At 35.5% G+C, this 6972-nt stretch overlaps 1 long non-coding RNA gene across 5 annotated transcripts; it reads right to left on the bottom strand.

Moving 5' to 3' along the window:
- Positions 1–70: 70 nt before the first annotated feature.
- On the bottom strand, positions 71–4771 carry LOC116135411. Of its 5 annotated transcripts, none has more exons than XR_004128889.1 (9): positions 4635–4771; positions 4435–4547; positions 4159–4225; positions 4002–4061; positions 3716–3919; positions 3241–3562; positions 1804–1919; positions 1408–1521; positions 71–648 (listed from the first exon to the last, which is right to left on the bottom strand). It is a non-coding gene; the product is annotated as an uncharacterized LOC116135411 (long non-coding RNA). The 5 variants fall into 5 exon arrangements; XR_004128892.1 differs by having other exon boundaries at positions 3716–3775; positions 3856–3919; positions 4435–4771; XR_004128890.1 differs by adding an exon at positions 2636–2733 and having other exon boundaries at positions 4435–4771.
- Positions 4772–6972: the final 2201 nt, after the last annotated feature.

Below are 6972 nucleotides of genomic sequence, written 5' to 3' on the forward strand. Positions count from 1 at the left end.
GAACACACTTCATACAACAAATAATTCTTACCATCTTTTAATTTCCTCCATCAAATCCTTAACCATTTAATAACAAATACGAAATTTCTCAAACAATAGAATTAAAGGATCTTGGGCTTTTGTCTAACCCAAATGTAGATACAATATAGTTTCAGCCCCATTCTACAACAATTGAGACTTAAATTGACCCATGACCGAGTAGTGGAATACAACTGGCCTTGGAAAACAACTGCAACATTTTCAGGGAGCCAATGCTTTGGTTTTGGGAAACACTGGAAAATTCGAAAACCAAAACAAAACAGGTTCAGCACCGACACCATGCCATTACCAGACAAAACCAATGGCTAATCAATGGGCATGACATCCCCTGGTTTTTTTTCTTCTGGTGACTCAGCTTCTTCATCTCAAACACCAAAAATCTGATTATGTGGAAACAATACTCAGTCAGTTCCCCTCCTCAACATATTTCGCTGACCAGAACCAATTGAAGCTGGAGACTAGCAATTGTGGAAGATGAAGATCTGGTGAAGTCAAGGTTCTGCTTGGACACGCACCGGCCTTAAAGACTCAATTTCTTGATCGCAAGTTTCAATCTTGTAATCGATTATCTCTAAGTCTTCCTTTTCGTTTTTGTTTTCCATTTTCTTCCTGTACATACACAAGATGTGCATACGTTTTATAGAAAAAAAAATCATCAACGAAATTTAATGGAGAAATGTTTGAAGAGAAGTTGAGAAATCTGAGAAATTTTAGTAGAGAAACTGAGAAAGAGAAGAATCTGAGAAACAGAGAAAGGAAATCGATGGAATGGGCTGTGGTAGTGCGATTGGGTAGGGTTGGGGGTTTTGAAATCAGGCCGGTTTATCCAACGGTCCGGTTGGACCGACGGTTCATTGACTTTATCCCGGTTTTGACCAGGCTAACGCGGTTTAATGTATAATGACGGTTTTAATGTTGACTCGGACCAGATACGTGACCGATTCCTGATTCAACCGGTTGGACCAGCCGGTCCGGTCCGGTCCGATTTTTAAAACAGTGCTTATAAGGTAAGGAATCAAGGTTCCCAAGAGTAAGTAAAACTGTAGAAGGGATCCTTAATATTTCGGAGAAAGGAATCCAATTCCTTATCCCATGGATTCCTATGAACCAAAAACCATTAATCTACTTTCCAACTTCTCGGTGCTTATCATTTTATTTTCAACTTATCAGTCCTCTGTTACTTTTACATTCAACCTAATCACTACAAAAGAGGGAAGGAAAAATACATAGAAGTCCAGAAAGTAACATATGACATTGGAAACAGCAAGGACCCCACAAAAAGGGTGTTGTCCCAAATGATAAGAGGAGAAAAATCATATGACCAATAGGAAAAAGGTCACAACTAAACCCTAAAACCTGTTAACTTACCATGTATTCCTTTGAAGCAACAAATTACACAGTTCACGTCTCTCATCAGCATCCCTACGCCAACCATCTGGACCTAGATTGCAATGGTAGTCACGGGAGTCTCATTAATGAACCCTGCAAAGAAAATTTCATTAGCACACTACTTCAACTAATATTAGTTACATGTCTGAAATTCAAGAAACGCCGATGAAATTGACTTAAGGAGTAATAAGTAAATCCTTGAGTGAAATTGTCTCCTGGACATCAGTAATTGCAACAAGAATGTATGATACGCATACAACATTATCCTCTATAAAAACTCAAAGTAAACAACTAAGCTATTGCTGTTAAGAGGAGAAAAATCATATGACCAATCAAAAAAAGGTCACAATTAAAACCCGAAACCTGTTAACTTACCATGTATTCCTTTGAAGTGAAAAAAGGTCACATAGTTCCAATCTCTCATCAGCATCCCTACTCCGACCATCTGGACCTAGATTGCAATGGTAGTCATGGGGACTCATTAATGAACCCTGCAAAGAAAATTTCATTAGCACACCACTTCAACTGATAATAGCCACATGTTTGAAATTCAAGAAACACCAATAAAATTGACTTAAGGAGTAATAAATAAATCCTAAAATGAAATTGTCTCCTGGACATCAGTAATTGCAACAAGAAGGTATGTTAAGCATACAACATTATCCTCTATAAGAACTCAAAGTAAACAACTAAGCTATTGCACCCACATCATTAACACTTATGTCATGGATGGCAAGTCAAATGCCCAAACCGAAGTTTTGCCAAGGGAAAACATTTTAGCTGCATGATATATGTTTAGCAAACACTGAATACAATTGACTTAAGGAATAACAAATAAATCCTTGAGAGTAGTTACTATCTGGACATCAGGAATTGCAACACTAATGTAGGACAAGTATTCATTCTTTTCAATCCAAAAAAACTCCTCCATTTCGTCCAGTTACCTATGGTTGAACATGGTAACAATATAAACATTATTTGGTTTCCATTAGCCATCAATAATCACCATTTCCTCATTTTCTTCCCTGCTGTAGATAATAATATCCACTTATTATGAATCTTGCATATTCTAGAACCAGAGATTCCAAGATTTTGCAGGAACTGCCAATTTAATTTACTCTTCATCCTAAACAGGTCACAAACAATGACAATGTATACAACTAGAGGAAATCAGAAATGCTTAGGAGTAATTGTTGAAAAAATGCACCTGAACAATAAATTTGCTGAATCAAGAAAGTGTCCAACAAGAAATACTCCTATTAGAGGAAACTTATCTTCTAAAAGTGGGATAAGAAACGCCACAATCTGTAAACATCAAAATTGTATTGCTTTTGATGAACTCAACATTCTAAGTCAGCAAATGATTAGCCAGACCCAGAAAGTAAAAATTCTTCATTATGTGGGACAATTTGTGCACAAAGGTAATACTCACCACTCATTAGACGGTGGAGAGAAACTAAGAAAATATGAATAATTTATAATTAGCATTGCAACATGTATTATAATTCAAATATGCAGATTAAATCATGAGTAAATAGAGAAATAAAAACCCTTGGAAAGACACATAAGATTTTACATAAAGGCTTCTTCAAGAAGAATTATGGATTAAAAAGACGAAAAAAATTAAGGAATACTGCAGAAGCAATGTCAACAGGGGAATATTAATGTAACAAACTGGTGTTAAGCATAGCTCTAATTTTCTTTAAAAAAAAAAAAAAAGATTTAAGCATTGTATTTGCACCAATTACCACCAATTACGTACAAGCCATTTGCAATCAGATTCAAAAGACAAGATCCCCAACAAAAGATTACCTCAGATAAATGAGGGTAAAGGCCATTAATGCAACCTTCTGCAACAGCACCAAGAGCCAAAACAGGGCTGCATCGCCAGTAGTTGCCAACTTAGCCTGCAAAAATTCTTGAGAACCAAAACATGTACTTGAAAGCAGAGCTACTAGCAGAAAATTTTAGATTCATTGAAATTAAATCTTAGCAGCTATGTGAACTAAATTGATGTTGCCTGAATAATAGGCATCAAAGTTGGAAGAATCTCATCCCCAAACACGTTGGAGAGAACATCAAGCGCCGCTGCACTGCACTTCCGCAAATTCCATACATTAACTATGTCATCATCCTGTAAACCAAACAGGTCATTTAGAAAACTGAATGACATCCTCTATTATATTAACTAAATCACAACTTCTGTAAATTCCATATAGTCACTGAGTGATTGCTTAACCAAGTAATTTAAAACTGCTAACATAAATGAGATGATGCAACGACTTACATCATCTTCCAAGTTTTCTTATCCGTGAAACCGTGATGAATGAAAACGAGGTTTTAGATCCTGTGGTGTACATAGATTAACTCCATAAAATATATCAAGCAAGACAACATGATTTCAGAACAAACAATAGATGAACACACATATATTCAAAAATGAAAATTATAAAGTATAAACTTGGTCCCTGTCTGGGAGAGACTCATCCTCCTGCAACAATAAATTGATCCACATAAATTATGCAATACAATATTCAAAATCATTCAAAGACAAATTGAACAGAAAAGTCAACCTCGGCTTCGAGAAGTGACTCATCATCATCATCAGCATAAACCATATTTGAAAGCAAAACCTACAAAAGTTGTTTCAGACATGAGTAAAATCATGGAAAATTACTCTGGGAAAAAAGTAACTAGCAGAAAAGGAAATTAAATAAACATTAACTATACCGGAAGTAGACGTGGCAAGAATTCTTTCAGGTTTTCAGGTGGTAAATGAGCATCACAGTATGCAGACCTGTCAAAGAGATGGCCATCAATGGAAAAATAAAATAAAATTTATATATATACATATAGAAGAACAAGGTTTGCCGAATATTTCCTTAGCGAGGTATGCGGTGACTGGAAAAACTGTTCAAACAAAAACTGGAAAAATGAAAACCCTAAGGAAAAACAAAAGCAGGATTTGGGCACGGCATAAGACCAATACTAAAATTATAATGTCACCTGCAAAAATCTAAGGAGGAGGATGTTGACGGGGCGCTCAGCCAACCCAGGTATATTTGAATCCAGCACTCGGAACAAGTATCATGCCGTTGAAGAGTGGTGTATTTCTCTCTCTAACGGATGTTTTAAATAAAATTAATTATTAATGGATTTGTATTTGTTGATTTGTTAGATTGAAAGGGTTTATGTCATTGTTTTACCTTCTACTGGGTATTGGATTGCACTAGGACTTCCTGTATTCAGGTGTAAGGTGATGCTGCAACCAGGACTTTCTTATTGACTGGACTCTCTATGCCCAGGTGGTGTTTCAATTCTCTCGTGTCTTGAACTGACTGATGTTCACAGTTTGACTTGCATAATGGTTTTGCAATAGTTTAATATTGAGTTTTTAGTTTACTTAAAATAATTTGGTTCGATTGAGTATTTGAGTTTGTATTTGAAATATTTGCTTTTTTGTCTAAAGAAATTGGGTTTGTGTTTTGTTCTTTGTTGATTAGTATTATGATTAATAAGAAAATGGGTTTGGAAAATTTAGGGTACTTTTGTTTTGTTATTTTGGATTAGATTTTGAAAATAATATTAGGTAGTTGAATAAAGTGAATATTACGAGATAAAATTTAACAAAAAAAAACCTATAGGTTTGCTAATTTAACTAAATACCCCCTTATATAAATTTTTTGTAAAATGACAAAAACACCCCCACCCACTACAGTGTCAGATTCTAGCCACTACCGCCGGAATCTGCCATTACGACACAGACCAGTTGGATCTGGCCGGTGGTGTGTCAATCTGGCTGAAAATTTCCAAATCTACGGCCAAATCTAGCCATCGACAGTTGTAAAAAACCAGATCTGGCCGTCAGAGACAGCCAGATCTACCATGGATCTAGCCGAAAAGGCCAGATCGATGAATAAATAGCCAATTCTGATCGTTTTTAGGCCATTGTGACAGATTCCGGCTACCACCGACGGTGGTTGCCAGAATCTGGCAACTATGGGTGGGTGGATGGGGTTGTTTTTGTTAACTTTTAAACTTTTTTTTTTTTTGGTGTTTAATTAAGTTAATAAACTTAAGAGATCTAAAAGTAATTAAAAAATAGAATAGTATTTCCCATATTATTACAATTAATTACTAAACATCCTAGTAAATTAATTGGAGAGAAAATTCATAGATTCGGTTTAACAGATTAATTCATACCTGGTTATCGATCATCTTGAATGGATCATTTTTCTTGTTTCGAGTATGCAATCAAAAGTAAACAAGAGATCGAGAGAATTTTTCAAAACTGAAAATATTATTAATGTTTCTCTGATTACCAATGTACAAAGCTTCTCTTTATATAGAGAAGTTCGGATTTCAAAATTTTTGAATCCGTGAATAAGATAAACTTTACAAAACACAATGTCAATCACAAAACACATGTGATTTGACTTTATCCTAATAAAACCTAACACGTAACTTAAAGAAAATAAAGAAAATATGTCATGGGTCCCATATGTCTCCCATGTTTAAAACAATTTATTACATTTTACATATGTTTATTACATATGACACAATATTCAAGATTGCTTTTTAATATGCTGCATTAAATTTTGTCGGCAAAATCTTGACGGTCCATGTATTATTTCCGCCTGTTGGATACACATCAGCGTATCACGTGTTGGACGTTTCCGGTTGTCCAAATCTCCATTCTCCAGATTTTTATCAATCTTTGAAGTTATCCACTTCGATAAGATCAATAAAATCTTCTAGAGTTGCATCTTCTTGGGCTTCCTGGTCGTGGGCTAGGACCAACCTTAGAAGATCAATAGTACCTTCCATTAAGGCCTGCTTCGGTAGATAGGCTAAATCGAACCCTTCTAGTAGCGTTCTCAGTTGGGCCTGATTATGTTGAAAAAGAGTATCATGGATCAATGCATACCTATCTGGTATAACTACCACAATTCCATTCTGAATATGGACAGTAGCATTTGCCCTAACGAGCTTTTCCAGTTTGGATTTAACCAGTAACATTTTGGAAATGTGTAACCTGGTCCAATCTTCCTCTTCTTTCTTCTGAATTTCTCTAACGCAAAAGAACCCATCTTTATCTCACTATCGAGCATAATTCGGTACCATGGTTCTCCTACAAGAAATTCCCATATCTGTACAGGCTGAATATCATAGCTCTCTTGCAATGAGGAAGTAATCATGCAAGTGAAGGGGTCAATTTTCTGATTCAATACACAGAGCGTTTGCTTAACTGCATCTGGCATATTTGGATCCACCATCGCTTCTTGTACGTCAATTTGCATTGTATCAATCCATCCTTTAGTCAAAAGATCTCTACAGAAACCTTTTCTAAAGATTTTCCATGGAACGAACAATTCCATATCTCCATTAGGATAAACCGCTAATCCTTGAACCACATCCGTCAAGTCAGTTTTTCCCAATTTTACTATTAATTCATTCNCCAATTATTTTAATTGTATAACTCATAAGTCCTTAATTCTTCATATAAGGGCATTTTGGTCATTTCACACTAGACATAATTATTAC

Source organism: Pistacia vera, unplaced genomic scaffold (assembly GCF_008641045.1).
Source record: "Pistacia vera cultivar Batoury unplaced genomic scaffold, PisVer_v2 Contig3, whole genome shotgun sequence".
NCBI lineage: Eukaryota > Viridiplantae > Streptophyta > Magnoliopsida > Sapindales > Anacardiaceae > Pistacia > Pistacia vera.